We start from the raw sequence: 24,229 nt of genomic DNA, 5'->3' as shown, positions 1-24,229 counted from the left end.
CCACACCATCAGGTGCCAGATCAACACATGTCATGTCATCATCGGTTGTCAAGTCATCTATTTGCCGCATCAACAGATTGTGACGTCAGCATCCTTTAAGACACACCCCTCTCTCAAAGGAGGCAGGATTGTCCCTGATTACACAAACCTCGAAACGCACCCAAAATCAGAGAGCTGAAAACCCACATGCAATCAGGCACCCACTCATCCCTAACACCAAGCTTTGGTCAAGCGAGATCAATACCGAACATGTCTTAAGTGACTGGACGGCATAGAAAAAAAAACAAACGCAATCATGCATACAACCACTTCAAACCCTGCATCAAAACTTGGTTCCATAGTGAACATGTCTACCTAATAATTACACAAATTATAAGCAAGCCACATATCAGCTACCCATCAAATCCTAGTCTAATAAATTGCAATTGAGCTCCTCATGCCTAGCATCCAAAAGAAATGACCTCGCAATAGACCCTTGCAAAAGAGTTGCATTGCATGGGAATTTGCATGAGATCATCCACTTGTACCAAATTTCAATCAAATTGAAGAAATATCTAGCCAAGGATGCTGACATGGAGGTTCAGTTAATCTCTCTTCTGCACTCAACCCATTCTCTTGTAAGGTTCAGTACAGTGGTGAAAGAGCAAGGTGCTATCTTGCTCCACTACAACCGAAGCAACATCCTTCCTCTGTGCCATGGATTCCAAGCATATTAAATCTATTTGGCAAAACATAGCCCTGCAACTTATGAATGTGAATATTGACGATCTAGCTCAAAGACTTCCAAAGGAGACTCGTGGCCAATGTATGGTGCCTCAGAGAGCCTCCAAATCAAACCTGTCTGGGTTTTGCTTTTTGCAAGTTGCAACAGCTACCATGCATGATTAAAGCAGACACAAAGCAGCATCGTACAAGGTTTTGATCAATTCAAGCCATATAGGTCACAAGGGGTTGATCCATGTTATCATGCATAGAAAAGCGCATAGTTGAATGAAGCATTATTAGCAATAGAGTTATACAAGAAATGTCAATGTTTTGAAGTAACAAGAGTAAGAGAGTAAGAGGTGTCAAAGTGGCAACAGAAAGGTGAATCATATGAGGCATTGGGCTGCAACTCATTGACCAAACAGATGATCTACTCAAACACACAAACTACAACTGAAGAATTCAAACAGAATAAACAAATCACACTTGCAAATTTAAGACAGGACGGGAGAGGCATAGTTGCCTCCAGAGACTGGCCCTCAAATCAAGCACCCTTGGCGGTATGATACTATGATCCACAAAGTTCGTGCAACCAACACACTACTAAAAGCATCCAAAGGTGTCTTCTACTTTCATTAGCTTGGCACCTAAAAAGCACTCCTCAACTCAAACTGTCACGTGCGCATTGCACTTGAGCCACGTGGACAAGCTACTACTATAGGAGTATATAGCTTAGGATCTAGCCTAGCAAATTTGTGAGCCTCTAGCAAGACAGGCATGATCAGTAGGTCAATAGTTGCATTCTACAGTCACTTATGCATATAGGCATACGACCAGTCTCCAAAGTCACGTCAATTTATTAATTAATCAAAATAAGCCTTTTTTTCTTATTAAGTCGTGGGCCTCTCTCACTGACCCTATATAAGCAATCAAAAGATCACCAGAACCAATACCCCTTGCATGGGCAATCAATACCCTAGTAACCAGTACCATTACGCACCAACATTTTCGGCCATGAAGCACCATCGTTTTCGGCCATGAAGTATCAGCCTGAACATGAGATCAGCCCTAGCCTTTGCAGTTCCTCAGCATCCGCATCAACTCCAGCCCTAACGTTTTTGCATCACATCATCGTTAGCGTTTTTGCATCAAATCAGCATCAGTATGAACCATTGAGCCATTGTATCAGCATTTGTGCAAGTAATCTAAAGCAAGTACTTGCTCTGGCAGCAGAGCAAGGGGGCCCTTGATGGTGGTAGGGGGCCGGCCTGCGGTGTCCTCTCTCTCTCTCTCTCTCTCTCTCTCTCTCTCTCTCTCTCTCTCTCTCTCTCTCTCTCTCTCTCTGTCTCTCTCTCTCTCTTTTATTGTGTTCACTTCTCTCTAGTGAAGTAAAGTAACCTTGTGTTTAAGTGAAGTACAAGATCTGAGCTAAAATCCTTAAACCCTTCCACTGCACTTGCACAAATACAACCATGTCTATAGTGCCACATCAACTATCCGTACGTCTGCTCCCACATCATCTCTACAACCCATGATTTGGAACGTAGATTGCGCTACATTTTGCGGGTTGCAAGGACTCCAACCGCATCTACTCACTTCTTAAAGTCCTTGACCACAAAGTCCCCCAAGCTCATATGAGACCAAGACTATTGTCACGTTGGCATGTCAGATAGCATAATTATCACCATTAATGTTATGTGCAAAGGAAGTGATTGATGGTGTGTGTTCAAGATTAGTGCTCGGTGTGTACTCAAAATTCCTTTTAATGAATGAGAGAATTCCTTTTACTTCGTGAGAGTTGTGCAATAGACCCGAGAGAAGAGAGTGACACTGTGAGTGAAGGTTCTGTGAGTGATAGATAGATAGATAAATTTTATTATCAACCTCAAAGGTCAAATATGACCTATGGGACCAAAGTTACATGTGATGTAGTATGTGTGTGGTTGATGAGTGACTCTTGATGTGTGGTCGAGAGAGAAAGAGAGAGAGAGAGAGAGAGAGAGAGAGAGAGAGAGAGAGAGAGAGAGAAGACTGACACCAAATGGTGTCCCAAACCCCCCTCCAAGGGCCACCCTCTCTATCGCTAGAAAGGTATTTGCTTTAGATTGCACAAATGCTGATACAATGGTTCTAAATGCTGAGATGCTAATGGTACTTGCGGTCGACGCTAGGAACTGCGAGGCTTAGGGCGAAATTCTGAAAACGCTAGTACACGCGGGCTGAATTCTGCAGATTGCTGGTGATGCACGCTGAAATCTGCCATGCTGCAAAACGTTGATCTGCTGGGCTGAAATCGCTACTGCTGGGGCCTGAAAGGCTGGCTGATGAAGTCCTGGAAACGCTGGTGCTTCTGAGGTAAAAATGTTGGGAGTGCTGAGGTGTTGAAAACCCTGAACTGATGGCTGGAAAACGCTGAGGTGCTTCTGAGTCCTTGTGCTGCAGGTAGTTCTTCTTGCCTTTGAAGTGACCCCCGGGCCCCATAGGTTCACTTATATAGCACAATAATGTTGGGTCGAGCTGTCATCAAGAGGTGTATTTTTCATGTTGCCTTCTTTAAATATGTACTCAATATTTTTATTTATTTCATTTCTACTTGTTTTCCCCAAAACCCTTGAAAAGGTGCAAGTGGACATTGCATGGACAATGTGAAACGATTGCGGCTGACTGGGTTTCTCACATCGGGAATCTAGGTCGGTCAATTTGGGACTAGTCGGGCCAATTAGCACTGAATTATGATGAGTATGGATTTATTGCTAAAAGGCAAGTCTGTTCCAATTGTTTCTCCTACTGCTATTTCGTCTGTAATAAAGAATCATATTTCTACATACTTGATCTTTGCAAAAGAAGTACCTTGAGTTGTATCTAATTTGTCTACCTTAGATAAAGACAGGTCAACTTTTCCAAGTGGTCTCAATGATTGTTTTTTGGACTCTTTGCCAGGGGAGATACCTCCTGAGAGACCTGAGGATCATACCATAGATCTTGTGTCAGGTTCTGGTCCACCGAATAGACCACCGTACAGGGTTGGTGCAACCCAGCAGAAAGAGATTATGAGTCAGGTCAACAAGCTTTTAGAGAAGGGGCTGATTCAGCCTAGTTCATCCCCTTTTTGTTCACCTGTACTCCTAGTGCAGAAGAAGGATAGTTCATGGCGCATGTGCATTGACTATCGCACCTTGAATAAGAAAACCATCAAAAACAAGTTCCCCATACCGAGGATAGAAGACATCCTACATCGACTTGAGGGAGCGTCATTGTTTACCAGGATAGACCTAAAGAGTGGGTACCACCAAATACGCATTAGGCCAGAAGATGTCCATAAGACTGTGTTGAGGACAACATTTATTCCCTCTATGAGTTTCTTGTCATGCCATTCGGTCTCACAAATGCTCAATCCATGTTCAATAGAATGATGGACAAAATATTTAGACCACGTAGAAACTTGGTGGATACCTTCTTTGATGACAAGATTGTCTACTCAAAAGTCTGAAGAGAAGCATAGGGATCACTTGACTGCAGTTTTCAATGAGCTACACAGGAACACGCTACTCATTAATGCGAAAAAGAGCGAATTCTTTCTAAAAGAGATTCACTTCCTTGAGCACATTGTTTCAAAGGATGGGGTGAGCATGAGTCTCGCCAAAGTGGAAGCAATCAAGTCATGGCCAGACTTGAAGTCCGTACATGACATCAGAAGCGTTTTAGGCTTATGTCCCTACTATAGGAGGTTCATCCAAATTTTTGTTGAGATTGCTTCTCCACTCCGTGCACTACAAGGAAAAGGTGTTACTTTAAAGTGGACAGCCTTTAGCCTTCAAACACTTGAAAGAAAAGCTGACTTCGGATCCAATAATCCTTTTGCCAGATCTTTCAAAACCTTTTGTGGTTCAATGTGATGCATGTGGCCGCAGCCTTGGTGCAGTTCTACTGCAGAATGGCCGAGTAGTCGCATATGAGAGAAAAATTCTTTTGAAGACCGAAAGGAACTTGCAAGTTTATGAGAAAGAATTGTTGGCAGTGATTCGCGCTCTCACTAGTTAAAAACACGATCTGCTAGGGGCTGATTTTGTTATCCAAACAGATCATCAAACCTTACGATACTTTCTCACACAAACGAAGTTGCTTGAGAAACACATGCGATGGGCAAAACATCTTGTCAATGTTCCATTTTTAGATTATGCATGTGGAAGGGAAAAAGAACATGGTGGCTAATGCATTGTCACAAAAGCCCCAATTTTCAACAATATCAATTCCGTACCATTGTGAACTAGACGAAATGAAGACACAATATGGTGAAGATTCAAATTTTCCAAGGATCTATGATCAATTTATTGATACGCAACATCATGGACATTATATGCTTAAGAATGACTTTCTCATGATGCATGGAAATTTATGCGTTACTAAACACTTAGAGCCAAAGGTTTTGATGGAAAGTCATGCTCCACCATATGCTGGGCATCGTGGAATTGATGCGACAGGGAAAGGGGTTGAGGCATTCTTTTATTGGCCAGCTTTGCGTCAAGATGTTGACACATTTGTGAGATCATGCCTAGTATGTCAAAAAGTCAAATTTGACAGGCAACAGTAACCGAGATTGTTGCAACCATTGCCGATCCTCGATAGGCCATGGGAAAGCATCTTTACCTTTGATCTTCCAAGAACGCAAACACGCCACGATGGGATTTAAGCTATCATTTGTAAGTCCAATAAGCAAGCCCATTTCATTCCTGTTAAGAAGAAGATAAAGGAAGAACACATGGTCAAGATATTCATGAGCAATATCTTTTAAGTATCACGGGATGCCTCAGTCAATTGTCGATGAAAGGGATCCACGTACGACGAGTCCTTTTTGGCAGGCATTGTTTGAGAACATGGGCATTACGCTAAAGTTCTCATCTTCGTTTCATCCACAAACTGATGGACAGTCAAAAGAGGCAAACTCTAATGTCCTACATCTGCTCAGATGTTATGTGTGAGAGCACAAGGCAACTTGGGAACACCATCTCCCATTGGTTGAATATGCTTACAATAACACTACGCATACGTCAACAGGCAAGGCACCATTTAATATAGTCAAAGGAGGGAAGAAAGTCCCACCCATATTGCAAACTAAGGACAAGATATGGATGAAACATACAGAAAGATAAAGGTTGTAAGCTAAGCAAAAGAAAGCTACTGACCGTCACCGTCGTGAACTTGTATTTTCACTTGGTGATTGGGTACTTTTGCGCTTTGAAAAGGCCAACTTAAGGAAAAGGAAAGGCATGGAATGTTTGTTTACAAAGCTCAGTATGCGATGTTATGGTTCTTTTCAGATTTCACAAGAGATTAGCGATGTAGCTTATAGGTTGAAGCTACCAGAACGTTGGAAAATACATAATGCTTTTCATGTCAACCTTCTAAGGCCCTTTGTTGGCGATGTGCAAGAGAATATACTTGATGAGGAACAACCCGAAGTGGAAGAATTGGATGAGATTCTTGTTTCTAAACAGATATTGGCATATAAGGAAAGAAAGGTTAGAGGAAAGATTGCAAGACACTATTTGGTGAAGTTAAAGAACTATCCATCTTTGGATGCTAAATGGATGGAAGAGTTTGAATTAGTTGATTCACCTCAACTATTGCAATCGTATCTTGAAGCCTTTCAAATGGAACCCACACTGACTTGAGGTAGCCCTTTGAAGCAAGGTAAGAGCATGGTTCATGATGCTCAAAGGAGTAGTTAAGCAATTATATCTACTCTTTCTAGACAGAATTTGGCTAGAGAAGTTTGTGCTTGAGAGTACACTAGAATACTTCTATGCTTTATATATGTGTGGTAGCCAGGTTGGTGGGATTATCTAATCGACCAACACTACATTTCCGACACAATGTATATCTTGGATTCCCATCCTAGAATATATGTGATATCAAGAGATATCAGCATGTATTATTGGCATGCAAGCGAGGTCGCATGCAATATTTCAAGGGTGGGGTGTGTCAACAAGAGGTGTATTTTTTCTGTTGCCTTCTTTAAATATGTACTACATATTTTTATTTATTTTAGTTTTACTTGTTTTTCCCGGATACCTTCAAAAGGTGCAAGTGGACATTGCATGGGCAGTGTGAAACGACTGCGGCCGAACCGGTTTCTCACATCAAGAATCTAAGTTGGTCTCTCTAGGACTAGTCGGGCCAGTTAGCACTGAATTCTGATGAATATGGAAGCTTGTATGCGCCAGAAGAGAATTTGGGCCACTCGGCGAGTCACTTACAACTTTATAAGTTGGCGGGAACTAGGGGGACGCCCAAATGAGAGTGAAGGCTGATTTTTCTTCATTGTGAATTACAAAGTATATGTGAGTAGTGGGTGCAGGTTCACAGCTTTGATGGAAAGCTTGCCTTCTCCTTTGTCTCATGTAGTGTGATCATTTGCTCTCATGAATCTCTCTCTCCCCTTTGCACATATGGTAATGCCCCACTAGGCCACTAGTTGGGCTTCTCAATTGACTGTGCAGTTCTAGCGGTTTTATGCACGTTTGCCAAGGCAAGAGCCTTCTGATTAGGAACCGGATCAGCTAATTGCTAATCCCCCACAAGTAGGCACACTTCCATCGCGTAGGATTGCAAATTTGAAGAGTTTTCTTGCGTGAGAACTCGTCCAAATTACAAGGGAATTGTCCCTTTTGCATGCCAGAGCCCTTGGAACATGCGTAGACGTGTTTGCTCCACTAAAAACGATCCAAAACAAAGAATTACAGTCTGCTGTGTTTTACTGCACGTTTAGGATTTCGCATCTAATTGCAAGAGAACACCAAGGGAGCCTCAGGAAGGCCTTGGGATGCTTAGACAAGGCTTTGGGCACCTCGAAGTGGAAAAGCAGAGAATTACAACACGCTGAAATTCTGTTACAGCTCACCAGACAGCTCCTAAACTGCGACGGAATCCCTCATACACATGTGCTTTTGACCTACAAGGGTTTTGACGTCGTTATGCTGCCGAATTGGGTCAGAAACCTGCAATTTCAGCCCTCGCCAGGTTTGAACAGCTTTGTGAGACTTTGATCTACATGTCCGGATCGTCTATTCTTAATTGATAAAGAAATACCGAAAGAGGCGCCAATTTTTGGGGCCTATAGGGTGTCGGTCTTCATGTGCGCAGTGACATTCTAGTCGTTGGATGCTTATGTGCTCTCTTTTCTTCTCAGTGCTCTGTGTAAAGGTAACAGGTAATTGAAATAGTACAGCCCTCTACTATGTACAAGCCGGTTATACGAGCAGTAACCTGATGAGCCGAGACGACCTTGGAAAAATAATTCTTGATAGTCACTCATTAAAAATTTGGGAAACTAATAATAAGCGGTACGTTGCATGCAGTTTTACCTAGGCTTCGTACTAATGGGAAAATTCTTCAATGCCTACACCTAATAGACACGGCTCGTGCTCTTGGGCAATCAGAGGGTATGCAACTACACTAAAGTGCCTAGGCCCTGGACATGCATGTCCTGCGTACAGGCTCACAAGGGTGTCAGAACACTTCCTAGGCTGTCTTAAACCCTAGAAATAGAAGTTAGCTTGTCCACATGCACATAGGGTTAGATGTGCACGTGACATCCCCTCTTTTCAAGGTGAGATATTGGTACCAAGCTGTATGGCTTCCGTGTAGTCCGGCAACAACTCCAGGTTATCTGCGAAGTAATCTTCGTTGGTCCACTCTGCTGCGTGGGTGTTGCGATACTTGAACTTCAAAAAGGTCTACAATGCTTGCTTCTTTGGACCGCGCCGAAAGCGATGCAGAAAAATCTGCTTCGAGTCCATGTCAACTTTGATTACGATCTCAGGTACATCTTCTTCAAGAATCTCCTTTAGGAATTTCCCTAAAACAACTTCAACCACAATACCATAGACACATCTTTTACTTTTCGGCCTTGAGCCTTGAGCTTGTCTTGGAAGTCAACCCAACTGAAAAACATTGGCTCGCCATCCGCGGCACGATCAAGATGCTCAGCCATCTGTGCCTCTTGTCAAGCTTGATATCAATAAATGGCATCACCCGACAAATACATGGCAACAGTCAAAACTTTATTGTTACTGGTTTTCTTATTAGTCGCAAGGTAAGCATTAAATTGATGCGACCAAGAATGAATTACAAAAGCATCCATCTTACCATCATACTTACTGAAAGTCAACTTCTTAGTGACTGGGTTATTGGAGTCGTCATCTCTACCTGGGCTACGTGATGGCTCGTCAACCTCCTTGAGTGGCTTGCTCTTCGAGGATAGCAACTCTTGCATGCATTCATCTCGCTGTGCCTCGCACTCTAGCTCCATAGCTGCTCTTTTCTTCAGCCACTATGCGTTGAGCTTCTCGTGCTTGCTGACGCTCTAGCTCCATAGCTGCCCTCTTTTCTTCAGCCGCTATGCATTGAGCTTCACGTGCTTGCTCACGCTCTAGATCTATAGCTGCCCTCCGTTCTTCACGTTCCCTTTCGCCACAACAGCCCGCTAAGCCTCTTGTTGTAGCATCATCTCCATCATGGATTTCATCAAAGTCTCCATAGAATTTGGTGCAATCCATGGCGTAGATGGGGACGAAGACTTCTTCTCCAATTCCACTCTCATCACCTTCACACAAAGTATCCATTTTGCTTTTGGTGATGACCATGCACTGAGTACTTGGGCACTTGGGGTACTTAGGTTCTTGGGGTACTTGGGTACTTGGGATTCTTGGTACTTGGGGTACTTCAAGTTCTTGGGTACTTCGGGTAGTTGGGGTTCTTGGGATTTAGGTACTTGGTACAACTTGCAATCTTCGTTTAAGAAGGCTTTTCTCTTACCCAAGCTCAACTACTTCCTGCGGGTACTTACATTCTTGGGGTACTTGGGTACTTGGAGTACTCGAGTACGTGGGGTTCTTGGTACTTGTGGGATACTTCGAGTTCTTGGGTACTTGGGGTTTTTGGGATTTTGGTACTTGGTACGGCTTGCAATCTACGTTTAAGAAGGCTTTTCTCTTACCCTAGCGGCCTTACGCTCACACCAAGGTTGTTTTTTCCCACCTCACGTCCATTGGCATGCTACAATGTGCAAGGTCCAAGGGAGGCTAGACAAGCTCTTCTTTTCTGGGTTACTTGTCACTCTTCAAAAACACAAATTAAAGAGATCGACGGCTTACCTTTGTTGTGCTTCATTTCCTGCGCGAGAGCAATTCTGAAGTCGTCATTGTAGTCCTTGGGGTTGAAGACTTGCAAATCGTTTTTGATGTACTCGTCCAAACCAAAGAAAAAAGTCTCCTTACGATCCGCATCGGACTTGAGCAATTGAACACCTATCTATGAAATACCGTTAGAAAAAGACATAACAAGAGTGCCATTTTGCTTGAGGCCTCGCCAATCTTCTTTCAACCGATCAAGGTACTGTAGGGGCATAAAACGAGCCTAAGATTGACTTGGAAGTCGACCCAACTGAAAGACAGTGACTCGCCATCCGCAACACGATCAAGGTGCTCGGCCATCTGTAACAAACTTGGACACTCCAAGTCAAGAATCAACCGCGACAGCACCAAATAACCACTTCAAAACAATTCACAGATCACAATAGATTTGCACTGGCCCGGCGGAGTTCCGTGCCTAGAGATATTGGCCCCAAAGACTGGCGCCCCTTTCGGTATTTCTTTTTGTATTAATCAATCATCAAAGTACAAGAGAGCGGTTAGGGTTTCACTCTCAGACTCTGCGTCCAGATGCCCTGAGAAGTGAGGCCCTCACCACTAATTTAAAGGTTACAAGGGATGCCCAAAAGCAGAGCCCCAAAAGCTTTTAAAATCAAAAGCATCAGTTCTCTCTCTCTCTTAGAGAGTCTTTTCTCTTTTTTTAATAAAAAGCAAAAGCAAAATTCGCGTCGCTCATCGTTTTCCAAAAAATTTTTATTTTATTTTTTTTTTAATAATCCGCCTCCGCGATTTCCGGAATTTAGGGTTTTTGGCAAAAATTAGGGTTTGCAGGAATTTTAGGGCTTCTGGCAGAAATTAGGGTTTTTGTTGTCCGCCACGTCATCACTTTGTGACATACCCCCCTCTTGAAAGCATTGTAATCGACCGCGATTACGCCTGCAAAACCGACAAAAGCCATAAACCGTCTTAGCAGACACTGACTGTTAGTACCTACGTACTAGGAACGCACATCTAGCACATGTACAAAATCGACAGTCACATCACACGACATCACAGGACATCACCAGACATCACAGGACATCACATGACATTCAACATTCATTCGGATCTTAGACCATGATTTATCGGCAATGTAGCTAGCAATCACATCTAGGTCCAATCAGGACCTCATCGATGTCCGATTGACTAACCCCTATTGCAACCATGTCTATTCGAGATCAATCAGACCAAAATGCTGCAGTCATTTCGTCTATCAGTTCCTGTACTCACAAGAAGTCAAGAACAAATCAATATCATAATCAGGAATTCCATTTCATAAAGTCATCCAGCAGAATACTATCAGCTCTCAGTATCCCTGAAGCTCAAAGAGACATCAGTGACTTTAGTATCAAAATCGAGGCATCTGTTGACAAAGGAGTGGAGTAACTCCCCTCTTGTGCATCCCACTGCACCAGATCTTCGGCCAAGCTGAATTCAGGGTTCCATTTGGAGTAGACTATGCTAAACCAAAAGCATCAAGGTAAAGTTTCACAATCTGAGGAGTATCTGCTAGGTCCTCCTCCTCCATCCACTTCGCATCAAGTGCAGGATAATTCTTGAACTTAGCCAAGAACCGCCTTCGAACTTTACCCTTATTCTTCGTATCCTTATGTGCCAAAATCTGTTCAGGAACAAGGATCTCCTCGTTTTCTTCCGCTTCGGGTTGCTCATCAGGCTCCCCATCATCAGGCACATCACCTTTAAAAGGTTTCAAGAGATTCACATGAAATGCATTGTGAATCCTCCAAGTATCTGGCAGTTTCAATCGGAAGGAGACATCATTTATCTTGTCAATAATCTGGAAAGGTCCGTAGTATCACATACTAAGCTTTGGAAAAAGCCTCTCCTTTCCCTTTTTCTTTCTTAGGCGTGCCTTCTCAAAAGTAAGAGCACCCAATCATCCTCCTTCAGTTTCCAGTCGCGACGATGGCGATCCGCTGCCTTTTTCTGTCGTTCTTGAGACTTCTGTAAAGTCTCGCGAACCTTGGCAAAAGCCGTATCCAAATCTCGCGAATATTCATCCGCTTCAAATTTCTAATCTTTCGTGCTCAGGAAGGATGGAACCTTCGCAGCAGTTTCAACAATGTCTCATGGCGTCTTCCCCGTCGAAGAGTGTATCGTGTTATTGTAGGCAAATTCCACCAAAGGTAAGTTCTTTTCCCATTGAGTCTTCTGATGTGAGATACAAGACTTCAATAAATCTAAAATCACTGAATTGGCAATCTCAGATTGCCCGTCAGTCTGCAAGTGGAACGATGACGAGAACTGCAACCGCGTGCCAATGTTCTCCCAAATTGCCTTCCAAAACAAACTCATAAATCTGGGGTCTCTGTCGGAGAGAATCGTCTCAGACGTGCCATGTAATCGGAAAATCATCGTGATCATTCTGTATTCTCGGGAGATCAAAAATGAAATCCATTTCAATATTTTCCCAGGGGCGGGTGGGTATGGGTAAAGGCTGTAACAATCCCTGTGCCTTATGCCTGTCAAACTTGACCTTCTGGCATACCAAGCAACTGCGCACAAACTCTTCCACATCCTTCTTCAGTCTCCGCCAAAAGAAATCTCTCTCTACCCCTTTCATGGTGGTAGCAATGCCGCGGTGACCCGTAAAAGGTGGACAGTGGCAATCAGTCATAACCTTTTTCCTCAACGGCTGTGTAACGCACAACATAGTCTTTTTCATCAAGTAGCCTTCCCGAAGGGAGTATCCAGCTACTGTCTCCCCATCCCGTATCCGTGTGAAAATATCTGCAAAATCTGTATCTGTGGCATACTGATCGACCATATCCTCGAAGCTCCTATGATGTATCGCGGAAATAGCCAGAACCAACGGTTTCCGAGACAAAGCATCTGCCACCACATTCTTCTGTCCCTGCACATGGACAATCTGGAAGTGGAACTGTGACAAGATGTTCGCCCACCGCATCTGTTTTCCCGAAAGCTCCTTTCTGTGTCAAGATATGCAAAGGGGAAGCAACCTCTGCAAACTTTCGTATGAACCGCCTGTAGTACAAACACAGTCCCAAGAAGCTTCTAACTTCATGGACATTCCTCAAATCGGGCCAATCACGGATAGTCTCTATCTTGGCCGGGTCCATTCGCACTCCTGCTGCTGACACAATGTGTCCCAAAAAGTGTATCTCTAGTAGGAAAAATTCACTTTTCTTAGCATTAATCACTAACGTGTGATCTCGTAATTGCCTGAAAGACTTGAAGCAGATGATCTCTGTGTTCTGCCTCATTCTTGGAGAAAACAATGATGTCGTCAAAGAAAGTGCCAACAAATAGTCTGTACTCTCGAAAAATCCTGTCCATCATCCGGTTCAATGTCGCAGGAGCATTGGTTAAGCCAAAAGGCATCACCAAAAAATAACCCAAAAGTCGTCCGAAAAGCTGTCTTGTAGACATCTCCTGGTGCTATCCTGATCTGATGATATCCACTCTTCAAGTCAATCCTTCTAAAGCACGAGGATCCCTGTAACCTGTCGAGTATATCATCGATCCTAGGAATCGGAAATCTGTTCTTGATGGTGATTTCGTTGAGAGTGCTATAATCGATGCACATTCTCCAAGATCTGTCTTTCTTCAAAACCAACAACACTGGAGAGCAATACGGTGAAGTACTAGGCTGGACAAGACCCTTTTCCAAGTGGTCTTTCACTGAGTTCATAATCTTTTCATTCTGTACTCGGCTCACACAATAAGGTGGCCGATTCGGTGGTGTGCTTCCAGATATCAGATCAATGGTATGATCTTCAGGCCCTCTCAAAAGCAATCGGCATGAGCGTGGAGAAAAAAATCTTGGCGTTCTTTTCTTCAGGTCAAAACATATTCAACTTTTATCCATGGTTCAGTTCTCCCAAAAGAATGAGTAAGAAAACTGAAGTTCATCAAGTACAATCTCTAAGCCCTTCATTTATCAAAGTCGCTTTCTCGGCCCGGTAGTCAACCACGGCGTAGTTCTTGTGGTACCAAGGGATCCCGAGTAGAACGTCACTCGCGTGCCCTGAACACCCCTGTCATTGCAAACAAAGTTTGCCAATGCTCGGTGTAATGGCAACATCCCATCCGGGTGCCAGTCGAACTACCTCCGCCTGTGGCGTCAGTCTGTCGGGCGTAGTTCCAAATCGAGCCGCCAATTCCAAGTGAAAAGAAGTTGGCCTTGGCTCCTTCAAAAGAGCTTCCTGATCCTTCACTTTGCCCCAAAAAAAAAACGGCAAAGTTTGTACTTTCATTCATTTGATTCGGTGCAAGTCCCACGCCATGTGGTACCGGTTCTACTTTTCTATCTGCCTTTTCTGCCACATTCCTCAGCTGCTCTCGAACTCTCAGACCTGTCGTCGTCTTTATCATTCTGTTCTTTCTGTGCCTTATCAGGGCACTTCGCGGAAATATGTCCATGTTCCCCGCATCCAAAGCACTTCCCCTCTCTGATGAAGCGAGCTCTCTCCTCAGGAGTAAGCTTGGGTCGTGCATCCTTTTTTTTTCTCTAGGTTGCTCTTTTTCATTCTACTTTCATTCCCAAAAGTCTGTTCGGCTCGTTGTGTCATGGCCTCATCTGTGGGGTAGGTCAGACTACCAGAGTGAATGGCAAAGCCCCGCTTCGCATGACTCATCAACTCCTGAATAGAAGCTGACTTCTGTTCCAAGCAGTGATCTCGGATCTCTGTAGGTAGACCCAAGGTAAACCGCTCAATCTGTTCTCTGAACGAGATCTTCTTGAAGGAAGAGGCGGGTAGAAAAGAGCTCCAGAATCTCTCACAATAAGCATTGATTGCATCTTTCTTGATCATCCGAAGATGGTTCCAAGCAGCTCGTATATCTCGCTCAAACTCTTGAGTCAACCAAGAAGAAATAAAAAGCCTCTTGAATTTCAGCCATGTAACTGGCACAGTCTTGCTTAATAGAAGCGTGGACCACCAAGTACGAGCATTCCCCTTAAAAGTAAGAGGCAGCTCTCCGAATCTTGGAGTGCTCTGAATAGCGTCCTCCCGCGAAAGCGATGTCAAACTGCTGTATAAAAGACAAAGCCTTCGAAGCATCTGAGTATCCTGAAAAGTATCAAACTTGATCGAGTGGCCACCTTCCTTAAACTCTCGGACTTTCTTGCTGTTATCTTCGAGAAAGTCATACTGGTTGGCTTTGTAAAAATTCTTCTTGTTCGCATAAAACTTTCCGTCATCGGAATCTGAGCTGTCTGTAGACGAGTCCTCAATAGAACTGTCAGTCTCTGGGCGAGATGTAGCCTTCTTTGCCTTTTTCTTGCCCGTTCCGAAGCTTTGTGTCTTGGTTCGCTTTTTTTGCTTTTTTTCTGTCTTCTTCGCTATAATCCGAGGAGCTAGAAGAACTGTCAGAAGAAGAAGAAGAAGAACTGGGTACTCCTTCAAATCGAACACGCTTCTTCCGTTTCTTTGCTTTGTCGAATGTCGACTGACGACCCAAATATCCCGGGAAGTCAGTACCTTTGTTCTGCTTTTTGCGGTGCTTTTTGCCTTTCTTTTGCACGTCGAAAAGCTGAGCAATCCGTGCATCAACCACGTTCTCCAGTTCCTTCTCCGTATATTTCTTGGAGGCAGAAGGTTTCTTGAGAGCGGGTTTCGGGAGTGGTGTTGTGGTTCTCTGCCACTCCATCTGTACCTCTTCCAAAGAGGTCTGGTTCATATATTTTGCCATCTTCGGGTCCTTGGCAAAATTGAGCATCATCTTTGTTGCATCGCTTATCAACTGGCGACGCTCTATCTCTCGCCGCTTCGCCTAAGTAGGCCAAGGCGGGCCATACTCTCTGCCTGAATCTTCGTTGTGATCCCAGCCCGCATCTCCAGATGCAGAGGGAGTCGACTGATCATTGCCTGAAGCCATAGGTGCCGCGGAAAAAAAATTCGGGGATCGGATTTCCCGTAGAAGAGAAATCGGCCGTGCTCTGATACCACTGTAACAAACTTGGACACTCCAAGTCAAGAATCAACCGCGACAGCACCAAATAACCACTTCAAAACAATTCACAGATCACAATAGATTTGCACTGGCCCGGCGGAGTTCCGTGCCTAGAGATATTGGCCCCAAAGACTGGCGCCCCTTTCGGTATTTCTTTTTGTATTAATCAATCATCAAAGTACAAGAGAGCGGTTAGGGTTTCACTCTCAGACTCTGCGTCCAGATGCCCTGAGAAGTAAGGCCCTCACCACTAATTTAAAGGTTACAAGGGATGCCCAAAAGCAGAGCCCCAAAAGCTTTTAAAATCAAAAGCATCAGTTCTCTCTCTCTTAGAGAGTCTTTTCTCTTTTTTTAATAAAAAGCAAAAGCAAAATTCGCGTCGCTCATCGTTTTCCAAAAAAAAAATTATTTTTATTTTTTTTAATAATCCGCCTCCGCGATTTCCGAAATTTAGGGTTTGCAAGAATTTTAGGGTTTCTGGCAGAAATTAGGGTTTTTGTTGTCCGCCACGTCATCACTTTGTGACACCATCTATGCCTCTTGCCAAGCCTGATACTAATTAATGGCATCACACAACAAATACATGACAACAATCAAAACTTTATTGTTACTGGTTTTCTTGTTAGTCGCAAGGTAAGCATTAAATAGATGCAACCAAGAATAAATCACATAAGCATCCATCTTACCATCATACTTATTGAAAGTCAACTTCTCAATGATTATGCGTTGAGCTTTTTGTGGTTGCTCACACTCTAGCTCCATAGCTGCCATCTTTTCTTCAACCTGCTTGCTTGCGCTTTAGCTCCATAGCTGCCCTCCATTCTTCACATTCCCTTTCCGCGACAGCCTGCTGAGTCTCTTGTTGTAGCATTATCTCCATTATGGACTTCATCAAAGTCTCCATACAATTTGGTGCAATCTGTGGCGTAGATGGGGATGGAGGAGGATAGGGAAACCGTCCTCCTCGTGTAAGGACTTCTTTTTCTCCAACTCCACTCTCATCACCTTCACGCAAAGTAGACATTCCTCTCCTCGTGATGACCATGCACTGAGTACTTGGGTACTTTGGCTACTTGGGATACTTGGGTTCTTGGGGTACTTCGGGTTCTTGGATATTTGGGGTACCGGGTTCTTGGGATTTTGGTACTTGGTACGGCTTGCAAGTTGCGTTTAAGAAGGCTTTTCTCTTACCCAAGCTCAACTCCTTCCTGCAAATGCCCCCCTTGCCAACCTTATGCTGACACCAAGGTTGCTTTTTCCCACCTCACATCCATTCGCCTGCCGCAATGTGCAAGGTCCGCTCTCAATGAGTGGAAACGAGGAACGATGAGAGGCTAGAAAAACCCTTCTTTGTTGGATTACCTGTCACTCTTCAAAACCACAAATTGGAGAGATCGACACACCCAGGTGGTCTTGGGTTACGTGCAATCTCAAAAGAAAAAAAATTGCGGTTCTTTATAGATTAATTGCCCTTAAGACAGAGCGATGAAGACGGGAGCACCCCCAATGCGCGATGGACTAAGGGTGGGAGTGGCTAATAAGTCCGAGCCAAGGACACGGCGATTCTTTGATGATACCGAGCACTACCAAAGAGCTATAATACCAATGTTATGTGCAACGGAAGTGATTGATGGCGTGTGCTATAGATTAGTGCTCGCTGCGTACTCAAGATTCCTTTTAACGAATGACAGAATTCCTTTTACTTCATGAGAGTTGTGCAATAGACTCGAGAGAAGAGTGACATTGTGAGTAGAGAGAGAGAGAGAGAGAGAGAGAGAGAGAGAGAAGACTTAACACCAAATGGGGTCCAAAACCCCCCCCCCAAAGGGCCCCTTCTTATCGCTAGAGAGGATTTGCTTTAGATTGCACAAATGCTTATACAATGGTTCTATATGCTGAGGTGTTGATGGTACTTGTGGTCGATGCTTCGAACTGCGAGGTTGCGGGCTAAATTCTGAAAATGCTGGTACATGCAGGCTGAATTCTGTAAATAGTTGGTGATGCACGCTGAAATCGGCCATGCTGAAAAACGCTGATCTGCACGGCTGAAATCGCTACTGCTGGGGCCTGAAAGGCTGGCTGATTAAGTGTTGGAAACACTAGTGCTTCTGAGGTAAAAACACCGGAGTGCTGAGGTGCTGAAAACGCTGAACTAACGGCTGGAAAAAGCTGAGGTGCTTCTGTGTCGTTGTGCTGTAAGTACTACAGTTACTTCTTCCCTTCAAAGTGACCCCTATAGGTGAACTTATATAGCACAATGATTCTCGATCGGGCAGTGTCCTGATGAGCCCCCATGACCTTGGAAAAATAATGCTTGAAAGTCACTTATTAATAAGTTGGGAAACTACTAATAAGCGGTGCGTAGCATATAGTTTTACATAGGCTTGGTACTAATAGGAACACTCCCCAATGCCTAGTACCTACACCTAGTAGACACGGGTTGTGCTCTTGTGCAAGCTACACTAAAGTGCCTGGACATGGACATCCTATGTAAGGTGCAGCGGAATGAATGTTTGCGCTTTGCTCGAGATGAGTGCTCCGAACTGTGCTCAAGGTTCCTTTTGTTCTTATGGAAGGTAGAGCCTTCCGTTCTTAGTGAGAGAATGCTATGATCACAAACAAAGTGAATGGACATTGTGCGTGAAAGTGTATGAGACTGAGAGATAGAGAGAGAAGAGAGATACGACACCAGAGACGACGTAAAACCCTCCTCCGAAGTCCCCACTCTCGTCGGCGAGTGGTCTACTTATGGTTGCACAAACTGGTACAAATTGAATGCATGTGACTGATGCAAGGGCTATGTCGACGATGACAACGGTGATGACGAAGTCGACCGGCTGAAATCTGCAACCTTTCTACTGCTGTCCAAAAACGCTATGGGTTGAAATCTGCGACTAGTCCAAAAACGCTGATTTGGGGGCTGTTTTTTGTAGGTCTTTGACGCTGAAAATCTGCAGGTTTAGGGCTGAAAACTGAGGTCTCTTTAGGCTGAAAACTGATGTGTCTTTCCGAGCTGAATCTGCTACCTCCTTTAGGGTTGAATCTGCAAGTGCTTCATTGTTGAAAAACGCTGCAGGCTGGTCATAATTGCTGCAAATCTGCAATCGTGGGACATGCAAAAACGCTAGACTAATGTGTTTCCAAAAACGCTAGGGAAGGTCTTCAAAAACGCTGGCTCATGGGGGTACTGTGACGGTGGTCTTCTTGCTGAAAACGCCAATGGCTTGGAGCGACGACGAAGATGATCCAAAACGCTAGGAATACTTGTGGAAAGAAAACGCTAGGCTAGGGGGATGGTTCTTCTTTTGCTTGGAGGAAAATCCACCAAGTTCCTGTTGAGAAGTTGCCTACTGAGCTTGGCTCCTGTTGCCTCTTCTGCCAAATAGTGCTAGCTCTAGTTTGCTTATATACAAACTTAGCAAAATTGCCCTACCTACTTTCCAACAAAAGTCACTTAAAAATAATAAGTGAAAAATGTCAAAAATAGGAAAAATAAGCTAAATGCACTGGAAAATTCCCTTGAAGGATTATGATGGATTCTAATGGGAATGCTTATGATCATGCTGTGTGCAACCAGAGGATATTAAGTGACTGGGCATGCACGGTCTACGAATAGACTCACAAAAGTGCCAAATCACTTTAATCTAGACTGACTGGATTGACTGAACCCTAATCATGCTGTAGCTTGTCCACGAACACATAAGGTTGGATGTGTCACATGACATCCCCTCCTTTTCAAAGTGAGATACTGGTACCGAACTGTATGGCGTCGAGGGAGATTACCAATAGCATCCGGAATCTTGGAAGGGACTCTTCGCCGGCCCAATCTAATGTGTGGGTCGTGCAGTACTTGAACTTCATAAAGGTCTACAACGCTTACTTCTTTGGGCCGCGCCGAAAGCGACACAAAGTCTTCTGTAGCTCTTTTAATGCTTCAACTTTGTCTATGGACGTAGGTCAATCTTCTTCAAGAATCTCCAAGGCTGAAAATTCATGAAACCACTTCCAACACAAAAACATGAACATACCCATTCCATGTAAAGTGAGTGGAAAAAATCTTGTCTTCCTCAAAGTCTGTGCATGCAATGTAGATGAACAAATAGACAACCGTTCATCACACACACGCAAACAATGAGATCGAATCTTGTCATTCTAATCTAAATCAATCAACTTTGGCAATTCACAACGGAAATGCACATCCTTTGTGCTCATACTTTCATGTGCTCTTTCTACAAATGTGTCATGCCAAGGAAGAGACAGGGAATGTGACTTCCTTGAATGCATACTTTTCAGCTTTTCATGAAAAATACGCATACATCCGTGCTCATCCATGAGTGAAACGTGCTCAATGTACAATATGTCATGCCTGGGAAAAGGGATCACATAGAGACGCTGACTAAAATACAAGAAACGATCGCGAATGAAACACTCGAACAATGCGTGCGTATCAATCATGCAAATACATAATACTTCCTGTGAGGGTTCTGTGGACCTAGGCTCGAGAGCCAAGATCGATTCTTCCTGAATGATCGAATCGTCCTGCGGGGGTTCTTTGGACCTCGACTCGAAAGCCAAGATCAGTTCTTCGTGATTGATCGAATCTACAACGAGGTTAGCTTCGCTAGAAAAAAGCATCTACTAACTCATCATCCTTGTGAACAATCACGTCATCTTCATGCAACTCATCATGCTTGTGAGAAATCACATCTTGATCATGCAAATCATCATGCTCATCTTATCATTCAAATCATCATGCAAATCATTGTCATTCAAATCATCATGCAAATCATGTGTGTCTTGCTTTGGAGAAGAAGAGACTAAGAGAGTCTCCTTCTCCTGAATCCTTTCAATCTTGTCCTGCATATTAGCAATGAGAGAGGGAGAATGAACAATATCCTCTCCACGAATGACAATGGGAGAATCACTTTTGGCATAGAGAGTGAAAGTGTTAGCCTCCCAATCAATGAGAGGGTTAAGATCACGAAACCATCGAATACCCAAAATCATATCACATCCTGAGAGAGGAGAGACCAAAAATCTTCTCGTGAAGGCAGCTTGCTGTTGAGTTGTTAACAAAACACCAAGACACTCCTGCGTGATGAGAGAGTCCATACCGGGAACAAAGCCAGAGACCTCGAGAGGAGATTTCTGACTAACTTCTACGTGGGCTCTCTCAACAAGAGAGGGACTGATCACATCATGCATACTACCTGGGTCAAACAATATGACAAAACGCTGCCCCGACACCTGACCATAACATTTAATGAGAGAATCATCAATGGGAGGGTCAAGAGAAACTTGGGGTACACTCGTGTTATCATTAACTCTATTGACAGAGGAAGTGGGTTTTGTGGATTCTTTAGATTCATTCGATTCAAGCTTGGGACGTGTTCTTTTTATGTGACCCTTAATGTGACAATGAAAACGACCTTCCTTAGAATAAATGCTTCGCTCTTCCGACGTGATGTATCCTCCTACAACTCCTTGTGCTACCTTTTCATCTAAAGTAAGCTTAGGTTTAGCAATTGTGTTAGCTTTACCCTTAGAGTCATTGGAAGAATTCTTTTTTGAGAGACTGTTGGAAGATTGGTTAGAAGAGTTACCATTCTTACCGTTCTGAGGGTTCTGAGAAGTCTGCGAGGGTCTTGTGGAAGTCTTGTTCTCCTTGGGCTTTCCCTTGTTGTGCTTCATCTCCTGTGCGAGAGCAATCGCTACCGCCTTGTTGAGATCGATTGGGTCGAAGACTTCTACATCAAACTTGATATAGTCGTCTAATCCAAAAAGGAATGCCTCTTTGCGTTCATCATCCGACTTGCGTAACTGGGTACCTAGCTGCAAAACACGATTAGAAAAAGACATAACCGGCATACCATTTTGCTTGAGAGCGCGCCAATCGTTCTTCAATCGTGCGAGGTACTGAGGTGGCATAAACCATGCCTTGAGCTTGTTTTGGAAATCAACCCAATTGAAAGAAAGGGGCGTGCGCCGTGAATTCGCCGGCTTCCTCTACATGCACCGCTAACTGTGCCTCTTGCCATGCGTGGTACCAATTAATGGCATCACCAACAAGGTACATGGCTGCCATCAAAACTTTGTTATCTCTTGTCTTCTTAGTTGTCGCAAAATAAGCATTAAATTGATGCAATCGAGAATAAATAACCGTAGCATCCATCTTACCATCATACTTACTGAAAGTCAACTTCTCTGTGATTGGATGGTTGGAATCCGCATCGTGGCTTGCGCCACTTGAGGAACTCCCACGATCTTTGGCTGGTTCGGACTTCGCGACAAGTACTTGTCGAATCGATTCTTGAGTGCGTAGTTCTCTTTGAGCCTCACACTCGACCTCCAAGGCCACTCTTTGAGCTTCACGCTCGATCGCCAAGGTCACTTTTTGAGCTTCACGCTCGGCCTCCAAGGCCGGGCGTCATGCTGCCTATGCTTCCTTTCTTTGTTCTTTTCTTTCTTTTCGTTCGTCGCGTTTGCCTTCCAAAGCAATGCGAGTCTCTTCTTGTTTGGCCATCATGTCCATCATCTGCTTGACCATTGCCTCCATAGGGTTTGGTACACTATGCGGCGTAGATGGCAAAGGGGGAGGGTCGAAAAAACCTCTTGGTGGGGAAAATTCTTCGTCGCCTCTCTCATGCTCATCACCTATATGCAAAGTATCCATTCCGCTTCGGGTGACGACCATGCACTATGATCTTTGGTTCTTAAGTCCACGAGGGACTTGGGTTCTTAAGGGTCTTGGGTTCTTGGGTTCTTGAGGTTCTTGAGGTTGTCTTTCGCTTGCAAACCGTGTTTGAGAAGGATCTTCTCTTCACCCGAGCTCTACTCCTTTCCGTGGGCGCACCCCTTGGCGGCCTTGCGCTCACACCAAGGTTGCTTTTTGAAACTAATTTGACTATTTTGTTTCTAATTTCTATTTTCTAGAATTAGGACTATAATAAGAAATGTGCACAAGTTAACTAATAAGTTAAGGAATCACAGATCTGTAAGAAAAGCCATCAGGAAACAGACAACTTTGGTGTGTCATATGATGGGTGACAAGAAACACCGTGAAGGAGTTGGCATGTTAGTTCGGTGGGAGAAGACCAGGTAATGGTGGTCCCTGATGAGTCACAAGATGGGTGACAAGTTCATCAGTAAGGGGACACACTAAGGGTCTAAGGAGGAAATCCGAACTGAGTAAGAAAATATGCGTAAGAACGCAAGCACATGGATAAAGATGGGTTCTAAGAAGCTTTGGTAAAAAGCAAGACGAGAAGCAGATGTTTTTCCGCGAGAGAATGCTTGAGTTCATATCCAGGGACGCCTGGAAGGAATAAGTGCAAGCATTAGAATGAGTTTATAAGGTTTAAACTGAGTTTAAACACGTTCACATTGACCGGCCAGTCAATTTTAAGTGAACAGACTAACTTTTAATAAGTTTATTAAGTGACCGGCCGCCCACTTAATAAGTGGGCAGCCAAGTACTAAAATTGATGTTGGACATTCTCTTAAAAGAAGAAAAAGCCAGCGCCTTCTAAATCTGCAAGAAAAAGCCAGCGCCCACTATTCCGGCAAAAAAAGCAGTCGACCCTCCCTATTCTGGCCGACGTTCACGGCTTATACAACAGCCAGCGCTCTCATCTCTGGGAGGTAGAATTTGCAAGGGAAGAGCAAAAAGCAGCCAGCGCTAGCAGATTTCAGCAATTGGAGATCGCAGAAGCACCCTCACGCTGCCCTACTGCTCGCATGAAGAGATCTCGTCGCCAGAATTCAATTGCAGGAGGATTTACCGCAGTCCTACCCTGCTGTCCTGCAATTTCAGCAAGCTTTCATCGCGAAGAACGAATTCCAGAAGAAATCTATCGCGACAGAAACTCTCCTCCATGTCCGAGGGGTGATAGGTAACGATTTTCAGCTTTGTTTATGATGAAGTCTTTGTGTTTGGATGATGATGCAGGAGTGATGACCGAGTTCCTAGCAAGGTAAGGAAATTGACGACGGAGTTCCCAGCCAGGGAAGTGAACTGATGCCTAAGTATCCAGCAAGGGAAGTACAGCCTCGTGCCTAAGTCCTTTACGGGAAAGAACGGCTTCGCACCTAAGCCCTTACGGGAAGGAACAGCCTTGTGCCCAAGCCCTTTACGAGAAAGAACGACCTTCGGGTCTAAGATTACAGAATGGAGGGGTTTCCTCGGGTTCTTGTGCTTGTATACGACTCTCCCTGAATAAAGAATACTCTTAACGGGGGGGGACCAGCCCATCTTCTGGTCCCCAATACTGTGTCAATTCTCTCTCTCTCTCTCTCTCTCTCTCTCTCTCTCTCTCTCTCTCTCTCTCTCTCCTCGTCATGATGAACGGTCTCTCTCTAATTTCCGCATGATATTTATCTGAGTGAGCAGCTACGCT

At 44.1% G+C, this 24,229-nt stretch overlaps 1 protein-coding gene across 1 annotated transcript in view; it reads right to left on the bottom strand.

Moving 5' to 3' along the window:
* LOC147428525 (casein kinase II subunit alpha-2) overlaps nt 1-24,229 on the bottom strand; it is a 40,131-nt gene that overhangs the window by 7,711 nt on the left and 8,191 nt on the right. The gene's annotated exons all lie outside the window — the stretch shown is intronic.

This window comes from Adiantum capillus-veneris, chromosome 23, assembly GCF_014529385.1.
Source record: "Adiantum capillus-veneris isolate H3 chromosome 23, ASM1452938v2, whole genome shotgun sequence".
Classification (NCBI taxonomy): Eukaryota; Viridiplantae; Streptophyta; class Polypodiopsida; order Polypodiales; family Pteridaceae; genus Adiantum; species Adiantum capillus-veneris.
The sequence above is the reverse complement of the archived record's forward strand: the minus strand, read 5'-3'. Positions and strand labels throughout refer to the sequence as shown.